Source organism: Corvus cornix, chromosome 5 (assembly GCF_000738735.6).
Source record: "Corvus cornix cornix isolate S_Up_H32 chromosome 5, ASM73873v5, whole genome shotgun sequence".
Classification (NCBI taxonomy): Eukaryota; Metazoa; Chordata; class Aves; order Passeriformes; family Corvidae; genus Corvus; species Corvus cornix.
In genome coordinates this window covers 35,382,972-35,397,125 of record NC_046335.1, presented here as the reverse complement: position 1 = coordinate 35,397,125, position 14,154 = coordinate 35,382,972, and the positions used below count along the sequence as shown (strand labels likewise).

The window sequence follows — 14,154 nt, the reverse complement described above, 5'->3', positions numbered from 1 at the left end:
CTATGAAACTGAAAAGAAACCCCACGTAGTCATGTATGATCCTCTACCACAAACTACAAACACATTCTGACATACCTGTTTCTCATTTTTTATACTACTTACTACTAAAACCATTTCAATATAGTTCTGTAATTCCTTGTCAGAAGCAGTTACTGTACAAACACTATTTTTCAAACACTAAATGAAAATGGCAGGCCTGATACATTTGTGCTAAACCGAACGAGTACTGTAAGCCACAAACTGTAAAAAAGCAATCAAATACAGATTAAATAAGAAAAACATGAAAACCGTTTTTATTTCAGCTGATTTGTCTAGTCATTAAAAAAGGATATTTTTCAATTCGTATCAGCCATGATTAGAATGATCCTGAGCTGCACCAACATCCCAAACGCCAAGCAAGATGTACTGTTTCAATGCCTCACTGGTCAATTTAGAACTGAAGCATAAGCCCTGCACAGGTATTAACACAGAATAAAACTGTTTTACAGATAAATTGTATTTTCAGGTGGGATGATAGAACATGCAGCAGTCTCTGTAAGGCTCACAGCTGCAGCACCAAACCCAAGCCTTAGCCTCAAGGATTGGTTTCATTTGAAAAAGGGAAGAGAAAGGTGTCAGTTCTTGGCAGCTTACCAAAGGACAAGAAACATCTCCTATTTTTGCCATAATGGCATTCTGGACAAAAACAGTCTGTCAGGGAAAAACAAAAACAGTAACTGTAGTCCTTTGGTCACAGAAGGGCAAGCAGCTTCTGTAGCACCCTCACATTTTGTGTAACAGTCATGTTTGTTGAACCCTTTCATACCAAAATTTCAAAGTATGTATCAATACACTCTTGCAATTTCCCACATGCACAATAAAGCTTTAAGGGTCTCAAAAGGTTTTCTACATTGATTTGCTTCAGAATCTACTCATCCAAGGGAAAAGCTAAATCTCCACTTTCATTTAATAGGCAAAATTAGAAAACAGCTTAAATCCTGGTTATATAAAAACATTAGAAGAGGGTCAGCCACAATCCTCTTTGCTCTGTAAAGGAACAATTCCAGAAGTGTCCTCAGGGTATCGAGATCATTTAGTTTATTCTCTGGGGGCCCTTATGGATTCAAGGTATGTAACTGCACACCTACCCCAGAAAAAATGAAGGGTCATATGGCAAACATGGAGTAACAGTTGAAATGGGTAACAAAAATGCAGTAGGCATGCCTCTGGACGTGTCAGTAGAGGTATTATTGACCTGGAGTAAGCTTAGGAAAGTTTAAGTCCTAACCATGAAAACAGGAACCCAAACTCTGAAATACTTCACATGCTGCAATGACTTACAGCTCTGAAGCACCCACTGCTAGGTGACTGTACCAAACAGGTAATCAAATATGAAAAGCAAACCCATTAAAATACTACCTGGCATTTCTCAATTCCTTGTAGAATTCTTTATATTGAAGACTATGAAGATATTTGTATCCATCAAATTATACCCCCAACACTCACAAAAAAATCCCCTACAACACAAAACCAACACCCACACACTGACAGCATTAGGAATTATTCTGAAAACAACACTGGTTCTCTATCATATCACTATGTAAGATTTCTGCCATCAGTACCAAATGCAGTTCTGCTCGTCCCAATTAAAAAAAGCTATTGCAGAATTAGGAAGTGTAAGAGAAAGGCAACAAAGAGCAAAAAGGTACTGGATTTCCTGATTCAGAAAGTCGTGAGCTAGAAGACATTAAGTCTACAGCTACAAATCCATCCTATCTTCCTCCACTTACATCTGCTGCTGTGCTCTGCCAGAAGCAACACCCCTGTGGAGAGGGAACTTTGATTTGACCAAACAGAGTAAGCTAACTGTAACGCTGGACTTCTGGATGAAAGACAACAGTTAAAGTTCAATGTATGAGAAAATGTATCCAACTTGTCCAAATGTTTAACCAGCTCTTCTGAATACCTCTGTTGTGTCTCTGAAGATGGTCAGGAGCCTCAACACTACTTTTTATATCAAAGCCATTTTAATAAAAGCAAAGCTAAAAACCCCAGATTAACCTTTACTAACGAAAAAATGACAATTGCTTTGCAGAATAATCCAAGAAAGAGACTTGGCTCACAACTTAATTCCAAAGCAAAAACATTAAATAGTCCCTGCATTTAGCTGCTCTTCTCTCTCTCACAAGTTTTCAATCTAACCAGATGTACCTCTGCTTCCCTTTTATAGTCAAGAACAGATACAAGAAGCAAAGATCTCCAAGGTACACGTCTGTCCCCTTATACTCCCTCACACCTAAGCATGTGAATGTTTAAAAAAATGCTATAAGCTTCTGATTCTAACTCAGGCTTTTGCAGTTCATCTTTCTTCCACACAACCTCCTCCCAACAGTAACTTATTTCAGAGAAGAGAGGCCAAAGCAGCAGTTCTCCCTTCTCAGAGAAGGGAAGGGTACTCTGATTCTCAACTTCAACCTTTCCCCCCAGCAAACTTCTGCAAAGAGCTCTAACACAAGTATCAGAACAGAGAAAAAGACTAATAAAAAAAGAAAGATATGCTGAAGAAAATAAATGCCAAAAAGCAGTAGAGAAAATAAAGGCAAAAAGGGCAGAGTAAGAAAATAGAAGAGGAAATAGCATAAAGGAAAAGATTATAACAAACCACGATTGTTCGGTGCTTCCTCAATCTGAAAAATGATACCTATACTACCACATGTACATACAAGTTTATTGCACCTCTTGTCTACAGGCTTTACGAACACTTTACTAAGAACATAGACAACAAGAGGAAGCAAGAACAACTGTGGCTGCTTCCCCCTAAGGTATCACCATCACACAAAGAAATCAAGGTTTTTAAGAGCAATGCTACACCAATAATGACAAGGCTAGTTAAAAAAAAAAATAGCAGAAAAGGGGGGGGAAAAGGAAAAATATGTTGTCATCTCCACCATTTCTTGTGTCACAGCAACCAGAAGCATCTAAACAGTTCCAAGTGTGCACGGCAAAGTAAACACCTTGATCCAACAACCAGATGAGGAAGCGGCTTTCCTGCCTTTCTTTTGTGTGCAGATGGAATGACGGAACTAAAGGCTGGCCAGGCCAGCACGCTCTAGGTGCGGCCTTGACCATGTGACACATCCCAACACTGAGCCTCACAAACTACAGGACACTGATGTGGTTAAAGGAGAGGACCGTTCTCATACGACCTCAGAAGGTCTGCGTGCACACACAAAATACCAACAGAAATAGACCCAAAAAATTCACCATGCCACATCCCAATTTAATTCTATCCAAGCAATTCTTCAACTTTCAAAGGCTTTGCCACCCTAGACTTGCCAGTTTAGAGAAAATTCTCCTCTTGTATATTTTCTAATATACATATATAGATGCAAAAATGTAACTTGATGAGATTTAATGACAAACCTTGCCTCTTCCCCTTTCATTTTCTATTGGAGATCAGCAGGCATCAGAGAGACTGCAGCTCAAACACATAAAGCACCTGTAAATATACCATGCATAAAGTCAAAGCTGATTTTTCAGCTACTCTGATGAATTAGAAAATTGAAAGCTTCCTTTGCTTAAAAAACAATTTTTTTCTATAAGCTGAAAAAGACTCAGAAGAATGACATATTAATGGTATTAAAAGTCAATATAATAAATAGCATAGCTTTGAGGTACTGAAGGGCTGTATATTAGTAAATTCATCTACACATATAGGGCATAAGACTAAAGAGATCAACATGCAATAAAATCTACACACAGTAAGATTATTAAGAACCACTACTTATTAATTGCATTACTACTAATGCTACAAAGACGACTGAGACTCCCATCTTACAAGGAGTCACATGGAAAAGACAAAGGGTAATGGGCACAAATTGCTCCTAGGGAGATTCCAATTGGACACGAGGAAAGTTTTTCACACTGAGAACAATCAGCCATTGGAATAATCGCCCTAGAGGAGTACTGGATTTCCCAGCATTAGACACTTTAAGATTTGGAAGGACAGAGTGCTGGATCATTGTGTCTAGAATTGTGCTTTTGCCAAGAAAGACTGGCCCAGATAATCCTTGAGGTCCCTTCCAACCTGGTATTCTATGCTAAAATTATACATTCCCATTATGATGTGTACAGACATGCATGCTATGTTTTATACATAAAAACTCATGACTAATGCCTGATGCTGATGGGATCTGTAAAGCTAACATCACACTGTCTAGCAGGCACTGATCTTTATCTTTCATCAAATGGAACAGAGTTAAGTTGTGGGTTTGCATTATGCATAAGTAGTGAATACAATTAGGCTGAAAAGCAAGCTGATCTTCTCTGATCTCAAGTGGAAAGTGTGAATTCTGATGTTCACAGGTGACAGCTCTGAGCATCACTCCAATTTACTAGTCAGCTTCCCTGAATCTGTGTACCCAATAGGAAACTCAAAACACGTAGCTGTGGCTAATCTTATGCAAGCCACTAATATTTAAACAAGCGAGAATACCAATTAAGAGAGCAAAGCAGTTATTTTACTTTGTCTGGCACAGAGAAACTTGGTTTTACAGTTCAAGAAAGGTACTGAAAAACTGGAGGAAAAAAATGAAAATGTATATAAGAAGGAAGAGACCAAGAGAAGGAAGGAAATTGATCAAGGAGTTATAAAAGGACTACCAGTGACTGGACACCTTTTGCTTTTAGGTAGATGGAATCATTTAAGAATTCTTCATCCCTGAATTCCCAGAAACATTTTCGTATTTTGAGTTGATGTCTCTGTTCTGAAGCATAAATTTAGTAAACCTCATGGTCAGTGCAGTTGTAGTATCAGTTCCACATGTTCTCAAAACATTTTATAAAGGAACAAAGTATTTTGCTCTCTACAGGCAAAAAACAAAGCAAGGAAATAACACTAGCAGTTCAAATTTTGCTACTCTAATTTCTCTTCAGTCAGGGGTTTGCTGGTTTTTGCTTGTTGCTTCTTTGGTTTTGAGGTGCATTTTTCTGGGGGGATGGGGAGCATTTGGGGAGAGGGACTGTTTATTTTTGTTGGTTTGTTTTAGTTTGGTTTTTTGTTTGTTGGATTTTGGTTTTTTATTCAGTACATGAACTTACTAGGGGGTTTTTAATGCTTCACAGATTCCACTTCCGTTCAATTTCTGAGATTTATTTAATTGCCGATTCTTATTATTCACCTGCAATTATGAAAATATTTAACTGCAAAACTGTATTGCTATTCAAGTTTAAGAAGCACAGCACAATGTACTTTAGCAATGTGCAAGCTGAACAACGCATAAAAATCAAAACATGAGGATTGCTCATTCTTCACCAGCCAGTCCCATAAAATGTTAACATAGCAGAATCAACTGCTAATATAGCAGAATCAACTGCTTCTCTGTTTAATAAACAGAAAACATCTTGTTTATTAATCAGTATACATTTGTAATCATACAAAGTACTAAGTACATAGTTACTAGTTCTAAGTTACACTACTACCACTTTAAGGGTAGAGCTAGGAAAAAATTCATACACAGAATAACCAACGTATTTAATCTACCAACAGCTCTCCACATGTATGAGCGACAGAACTCAGTTTTACAAAACCCTCATAATTTCCAGGGCACAAGATTGCAGTGATTAAGCACCCAGACTTCTAGTCAGGCTCAAACAGGCTATACTAAAATCCATGCTGTTAAATCCTTGCAATCCATTTTTAATCCAGGCTAGGTAGATTAATGCTAGCTTGGGTGTGCCTAACCATTCTGAAATCAGGAAGTTTGCAGACATAGCATGCCTCATTCTTGGCCTGCCTTTTCAACAGGTAACAGAAAAGAGCACGGATCATTACAATCCATATCACTAAATAATCAGTCATTTTGGACTAAGAAAAAAGGTGTAAAAGCATAAAGCCCTCGCCAGCTTAAAGATAAAAATTAATGGGATCCAGGCTTTCCTCTCTTCATTCACTCAAATACGCTTACCTTCTGAATATCCAATTCCTTCAGTCTCATACACAATGAAATGAAGGTGAGACTTATCATGAACACCCATTTCCCATAATAATGGACATAGTTAGCTATTAAGAATATTATCCAGTTTTGCTGAACAATCTTATTGCAATTCTTGAATACATTAACTAATCTGTCAACTATCACATACCAACTTCTACTAATTCACCACACTGTTTTTAAACATAAAAAACCATAAAAACAGACTAAGCACTTTCTACTTCTTTTCCATTTAAAGATTATTACTGCAGTTTATCATTGAAATACCACAGTACAAAAACATTACACGAGACAATCACCAACTTGGGAACACACATGTATCCAATACACCCATATCCTTTGACTCACAGGTACATGAGTGCACAGTTACATGCATTGGAAATATATACATGCACTCCTCAAGGAACACCCTTCCTTTCTTGATAAAGAGGCCAAGACTGTAAGCACTAATTGCATGGGTTTTTCCTAACTTTCTGCAGACTCCTCAGGGAAGGAACTTGAACTACAAACCTATGCAGTCCTAATAACAGAAATCCTTTGTGTAATCACCAACAAAACCTTGGGGACATCTCTGGGGAAAAAAAAAAAAAAAAACTGCAAATGTAAGGAAGGAATACAACTCTGTACATCTCTCCTCCTGGCCATTCAAAGAAACAGTACCCAAATAGCTCCAGCTTTCCTTTGCTAGGAACATACCACATCCCCGAGAAAAAGCAAGAATCCATGAGGCAAAACCTTTTTCACCTCAACCCCATCCCCACCCAACAAAGTTCTATTACTAGTGAGCAAATGAAGCCACAGGACTTTAACCTGTCAACAGGAAAAGACTAGTACAGATAAAACCAACCATATATAACTTAAGGTCAACATCAGCCACTTGCACACAGTGGCCATCTCTTCCTCTTCCCACCCCACAGTCCTCCTCTTCATTTTCAGTTCAAGTCAAGGAGAAATAAGCAGTCTGAGGTTAAGTTTCATACAGAATTTTATTCTGTCAGTATCTACAGAAGAATGTGGGAAATTAACAAAACTGAGTTTATGCTGCTGAATGTTTTACCCCTAAATATCTTTACAAATCCAATTAAGATTCTGTATTTGACACAAAGAAACATCAGCTTTATTGGAGCATGATACTATTCCTAAAAAAAGCTGCCTGCTAATAGGGCTATGCTCAACTCCCAACTATAAAACCTGCTCAAGAATTTCAGCAAACAAGACTGGGTCTACAGGACCATGAGCTGACACATTCGTAAACAGCCAGCAACCAGAACTGCTACTGGTGAAATAAATTAGGTTTTAAGTATAATTTAATATTAATGGATTTTCTACAGGCTGGAATTTAAAAATTTTTAAAATTCCACTGAGAAAAAATTTCCACTCAAAAATTGCACGTGTATAATAAAAAGGATTTTACCACTTTTGGTGTTTGGGTGGTGTAGCATGACGACACCATCACTGGCAAAATGAAGTTTAATTACCTGATCATTCTCTGTGAAAAATATGTGACAAACACTCTAGGCTGTGGAATCCAAACATAGTAGGGGGAAAAATTGCTCATTTACTTCCCACCAGTAAGTTAAATTGATAGCTAAGAGTGCTCTTACTTCAAGTGGTAACTTTTTCGCTGTCTGTGCCCCACTACAGTGTTTACTAATATTGTGATTCAAAATAGCCTCTTAGAACCACAAACTTCATTAAAAAATAAAAACAAAACAAACTTTCATATAGTGGGAAAGAGATGGACACTATTTTCTCCTCTGTCAGTAACTTTGAGAGCTATATATCAAAGAAAACCCCAATAACAACTGTGTGTAAAAATCAACACTAAAGATGATGCCAAATGAAAAGGTAAAATGATTCAAGGGGAAAGACAAAATAATTAAAATAGCCTTTTCCAAGGACTCCACAAGATTTGTGAACAAACATATTTGTTTCCAGTATATACACCCTCTGAAGGAAAGGTTTTGTCACTAGCATAAGTCAAATCTCAGAAGCTAAATCTCTGCCAACACAATGCAGCTTTGCTGACAGTGTTTCAGAAGAAGTTTTAAACTGACACTTTTGATACAACAACATCCTTCAAGGCAACTGCAACAACTACAGGGCAGATTCTCTCACATAAGAAACCTATTTGTTTCTTTTGACATCCAACAGACTGACGAACCAATGTTACAAGGGAGGGTTTCTCCTTTGGCAGCAATGTTTTTTACACTGTTGCTTCCAGACTGGACTTCCTTTGCATATCCTATACGTACAGGTTTCAATATGTGTTAATAAACACATGATTAAAACCTGTTCAGTGGAGGGGGTTATGTTTTTACTGCCTGGTTGCAAATCTGTTTCAACTGATCTCAATTGAAATCTCTGGTTTTGTTCTCCCTGCAGTCTGTAGCAAGTTCTGGTCACCTCCCTTCAGGCAGCACTACTGCTTGCACAACCTGTTAATTGAGGAAGCTGAAAACAAATCCAACCCTGCCCATCTTTGCAAAACCAACACCACTGCTCCCCATCTCACCTCCTCCCAACCCCCAAACCCACACACTGCAATTTTCCGGCCTTCTGCATATACCATCTTGAACCAGGTTATTACACACCTGCAAAGGACTCACATCTGGTACAAGGCAGAGGGCAAGGCTGCATGGGCAAAACCGCAGCATCTCACACTTGCCACATCCATTTTACCTTTCAATACACTACATTACTCTGTGAAAGGACAGATCATGTACTAAAAGCCATCTTTTGCAAGGATCAGGCACATCCAGAAGAATCATCCCTTTCTTCCTAACAACTTGAGTTTAGTTTCACAAGTAGATTAAAAGAAACCACCTACAAGAACTGCTGTGTTTCACAAAATGTGACAAAAGCAGGCATTCTGTCACAGCCTGAACAGAGTCCAACCTGCTTTTACGAACACTTCTACACATACCTAGTAGAAAGGGGGGGAGGGAATAGCCATCTCGTTCCCTTGCATCTCCCTCCTGGAAAAACACTCATGTATAGAGGAAGCATTCAGCAACAGACTGGGATACAGTCTGGCACTCTGTGGCAGCCAGCCTACCGGGTAAACCTTCTTTCTGGAGACCACCCCTTACACATTGCATGAAACGTTACACGCTATCAGCAGTCAAACACAGCACTCAGTTTGTGACAACTAGCAGTACTCAAAAAGGTCAGAAGGTACAGAAAGCAGAACATGTACTCTTACCTATCCAAATTCCTGAGAAAGCAGACACATGCAGCTTTAGCAAAAATACCCAGTGGATGTCACAACCAACCACTTCATAGCACAGTGAAACCTAGAAGCAAAAAGATCATTGGCATGAACAAAATTTGAGTGGGAAATAATCAAATGAAATACTTTTCAAAGGTAAAGGGTATTCTGAAAAATGTGCTTGTAAGAAGCCAGAAGCAACAATGAAGGCTTATAAAACTGTGAACCAATTGATTTTTTGCACATAACTCACACATCTGAGAAAGCCTGTATAATAAGTTTCTCACTACAACAATCCCAACCCTTCTTTTATCACCTCTTCTCTGAATCAAGTTATTTTCTTCCAGAACGCATTCTGCCAGGCATTTAGAGATTAAACACACATTTGGCTATGCCTGAAAGAAAGGGGACATTTAGCAGTGCTGTGGCCCACTTTTTTTCCTCACTGTTCAACATAAAGTCTGTAACACATGTCAAGCACAAGGGAGAGCAGGAGTTTTTATCTAAGTCACCAGCTGCAGTACCCTAAGAAGTTTGAGTGTAGCAGGAAAAAAAAAGGTTTCAAAGCTGGTCCTTCCTATTTACCAGGTCCTGTAATATAATCTGCATTGTTTCAGAATTACCCTTAACATCTGACCTCTGTCTATTGCTACAAAAGGCTTGCATCTCTAGATGATAGGAGTCCTCTAAAATTAGACCAGGCAAACAGATGTAACCATGGAGATTTATGCTGCAGTCCCGAGAACTCCGCAGAGGCACAAGCTGGAGGCAGAGCACATACTGCCAATGAATTTTTGTCCTACTCTACTCCCACCAAGCTCACGTGTTAGAGGAGACGTACAGTGAATCATATCAAAGAGAGATTAAAATCCAACTTTAAGTACGGAGACTAAAGAAGAAGGCCTCGATTATGCTCCAGCCTGGTTTTCTCCAATCCAATTCACTGCACAGCTACATGAGCACTTGTGCTGACATGAGGCAGAAAAGGTATCAGACAGGATAAGCAGATAAGGCTGGTTCCTTTCAGCTACAATGGCAGCACGAACTGCACATAAAATCATGGTACAAGTGCTATTTGTAATAATCGTTGCTGAAATTTGATAGGTTTATAAGCAAATTTTAGGTCACCCATGCTACCCTCCCAGAAGTCTTTTTTTACAGAGTTGAACAAACTTAGCATACCTACCTGGCGGCAAGAACACTAGCATCAACAAAAATTATTTAAGAAATGCCAAATAGTGTTATCAACAGAGCTCAAGAAAATAATTATTGCTATCTTCTTTTGAGCAATTAAAAATACAGCTGAGGGGGTTTTTTTATTGCGAGTTAAGTTTAGGCTTATTTACAAAATATTGTGTGAAATTAAGACCTTGGAAAAATGAGAAGCATCAGCAAAAGAGCTGCAGTACACAAAAAATAATCATGCAGTGCAGCAAAAGCAGTTTCTAAAAGGCAGAGAGAACTAAAATCATGTTTAAAATAAGGCAACACTCCCAGAAAAACTGCATTTTAACTTTCATATTGTCAACAAACTGAGTTTGTCTTTTTCATTAGAATCACATTCTAATTCCGGGATAGAAAAGCTCAAAACCTAATGAAGCAAGTATAAAATTTAAAGTCTATTTGTTTGTGATTGCTACTGACATTTTGGCAAATCATTTGGGTAGAATGTAAAAAGAAAACTTCCACAGGTAGTGGCCTTCTGGTCAAGAAAACAATTTCCTTTTTTTTTTAGGGTGAAATTCTTTGCCAATTCAAGCATTACTAAGACGCATCACAATTCTAACCCAGAACTCTCCATTTCCTTTGGTGTTAAATTATAGACCTGCTGTGTAGAGATGATTTTTTTTTTTTTAAAGATTGCCTGTGAAGCTCAATTGTGATTGGGAAGGCCGCCTACACAGCAGAGAGAGTGAGAAAACACACACTTGTAGAGCTGAAAAAACATCACTGTAGGCGTATGTAAGGAGGGAGGGAAGAAAGAATTTGGTTCTACTGAAAAAGGCTATTTTCTGACATCATCCTTGAAAGAACCAAAACGTGTTACTTGAAGACAATTCAGGGGTTGCTTGCTGTGTTCCAGCTATCAATATGCAGTACGACGAGCAAGATGAGGAATCCTTGCAGATTCATCCCTCTGATCTCAGAATCTGACACCTACCCAAGGAATGCTTCACTCCCCCCACTTCTCCGCCACAACCTGCAAAGCTGTTCTCACAAAAGAGCAAGTCACCTGCAGAACAGCAGTTCAAAGCTTTGAAAGCCTTATATAATTATAAACATTAGGAAGTACTGAAATTGTAGACAAAGCTTGTTCAAAAAAATAAAGAGAGAGAGTGCTGTCTGAAAACACTGAGAATAGCTAGCATTTAATCTCAGCAAAATCTAACAGCATTCAAAAGTGCTGAAAAAATAACCACAAGAAGTTCAGACATATCTTTCTTATAGAGACTTACAAAAAAATATTTTCCTCCCTACCCTACATACCCTTCATCTCCTAAGAGAAGTAAGCAGGTCTTTCAGGATGTCTTACTAATGAACCCAGATTTTCAAAAGAAAGAAGGAGCAAGCATCAATGGAAAATATCCTTCTCTGTTTACCTTAGGAAGGCATCACCTATAGGCATTATAATTTCTAAATAAAGAAGCCTACATAAAGTGTTCTTGTGCCATCATAAACCTATGAAAATATTTTTAATAGTTCTGTCTTTCCCTTCAGAATAAAAACAAAAGGCTTTTGACATACGTGCTTTGGCCGATTATTACCGCAATTACTACCAGGGGAACGAAGACAGCCAGGACAAGTTTCACCAGTGAACTTCAATAAACACGAGATGATTCACTGCAGGAAAAAGATGCTGCTTCTCCCATGGCGTTGGACACCAGCCTACAACCTATTTTGCAAACACCAGTCACAAGGACACAGGACTTCAGCACCTAACTCCCCTGAGTGTTTGGGCTGGTAACTTCAAAGCCCTGTGCCTAGCAGATGACTGAATTCCTGCACCCACAGAACACTGCCACAACAGAGAACAGCCCACAGAGCAGCACTCCTGAGAAGCCATCTGCAACTGAAGGTTCCACAGGGTCCCTACGTTTCATCTCCAACCAAACATGCTGTCACTGAAGATGCTGAATGACAGAAATTGATAAGTAATGTTACTACAACGTAAATTCAATTCTTCTACAACTTTCCAACTATATGATTGTTAAGGACTAATGCCTATTACTCATACACATCAGAAACACAGAGGCAAGACAGGATTTTGAAAAGCACCAAGCCTGACCTACCCCAAACTACAAGGCAAACAAAAGGAGCACATTCAAAATAGACACAACTAAGTTCTTAAAATTTACTTATAAAATGCTCCTGAAGGTAGCACAAATACTTCTGGGTCAGAAAGACAGATAGGGAGCTACAAAATTCACCAGCAGGAAAACCTCCTGAAAAAGGAGGATCTGAAACAATGAATATTAAATGGTAAAAAACATAGAAACAAGAAGAGAAATAGTGTGATATAGAAACAAGTACAAAAAGTAATGGTCTATAAAAAGTTCTAAGATTTGAAATCCCTTATTCTAGAAAAGGTGGAGTAGTTTATAATAAAATAAGGTGTATAGATTACTACTAACCTTTGAAATCATAGCCATCTTGACTTTCACCCTAGTGAACAGTGAAGTACTATTTCTGACAATAATAAAACCTCTCTCAATACTAATCAATAATTCTAATAAACCAAAAATACATGAGAATATTACACAACAAATGAATCACACACAGAATTTACATCCAAAGAAAGCATATCTCTTCATGCTTGGCTTGTCAAGCTAAAGAACATTTGCTTCAAGAGTCACGGCCAGAATAATCAGATCTCTTGTATTCTCCATAAATTTCCCTTTTAGATAAAAAAATGAAGTTTTGTTTCTTCTTAGTGAGAACAGAGCAGCTCAAGGAAGTCTGGAAGGCTGTCTTCTACCTTCAGGCTGTAAGACCTCCAGTTAGACTAAAGATATTAGGAAAGAAAAAAAGCTAGAAGAGCACAGAGGACTGTCAGAGGACACTGCTGCTGCTGACATCAAAATTCACAGAGAACATTTACTTTTTGCTTTTCAGACACTAAGACATTCAGGAGTTTCTCAGAGATACGCTACTGACAAGGAAGTAGGCTGAACTAGTGAAACCTTTTTACTTTCTCATACTCTTTTGTAAAATAGCTCAGGTTGGGGGAGTGTCTGGGTTTTCCCATTTTATGCATTTTTTCTCTCAAGGGTAGACTAGAAGTCTGATGCAGATTTACAGCCTGATACAAAGTTAAATACCTTTGACATCATAATTACACAGTATCAATCAAAATTACCACTGCTGCATTAAGTTCATTAACTACTCTGCTGCCATGTCAACAGGAGTCAATTAGTGGAATTCTTAACATTTTTCTCAAAAGTGGTAACGAAACAAAATTTCATTTAAATTAATTTAATGGGAAAAGCCGCCTTCTGACGTTCACAACATCATTCTCCTGAATTATGTCGTAACTCTTCCTGATTATTCACAGCCACCATGGCTTACATATTTCCATGCTGAGGCCAGTTTTTCTAGCCTCTAGTTTTTCTACAATGTGACTGTAACAGCACACAAATGGCTTTATGTTTACCGTTACTAACTGCACATGTAAAATACCTACACAGAGAGGATGCTGCCAAGTCAAAAGAGCTCCTTGTCTATGAACTAATGCTTTTGTCCAGACTTGGACTAACTGAAGTGAAACACTGAGTTTACAGAGCACAACCATGAACATGTGAACTTTGGACTTACTCCTGGTAACAGTAAGCACTTTAATGCAAGGAATGCAAATACATCAGTTTGTAATGAAGAAACCCATATAAAAATACCAGGAGTCCACTTCCCCCCCTTACATTAGGTAATGACCCATTCTTCATACTAATATTACTTCTTTAAAAGTTAGGTTTTCTC

General features: G+C 38.3%; 1 protein-coding gene across 7 annotated transcripts in view; it reads right to left on the bottom strand.

Annotated features, from left to right (window-relative positions):
• Positions 1-14,154, bottom strand: part of SIPA1L1 (signal induced proliferation associated 1 like 1) — a 207,035-nt gene that overhangs the window by 130,702 nt on the left and 62,179 nt on the right. For 3 of the 7 annotated variants that reach the window (XM_039551748.1, XM_039551754.1, XM_039551751.1), the window contains exon 2: positions 9,178-9,268. The exons of 2 other annotated variants lie outside the window; for them this stretch is intronic. The gene's annotated coding sequence lies outside the window, so the exon portion shown is untranslated. Of the gene's footprint in view, positions 1-3,402; positions 3,479-9,177; positions 9,269-14,154 lie in introns of all 7 variants that reach the window. 2 more of the 7 variants (XM_039551749.1, XM_039551752.1) reach the window with 1 other exon arrangement.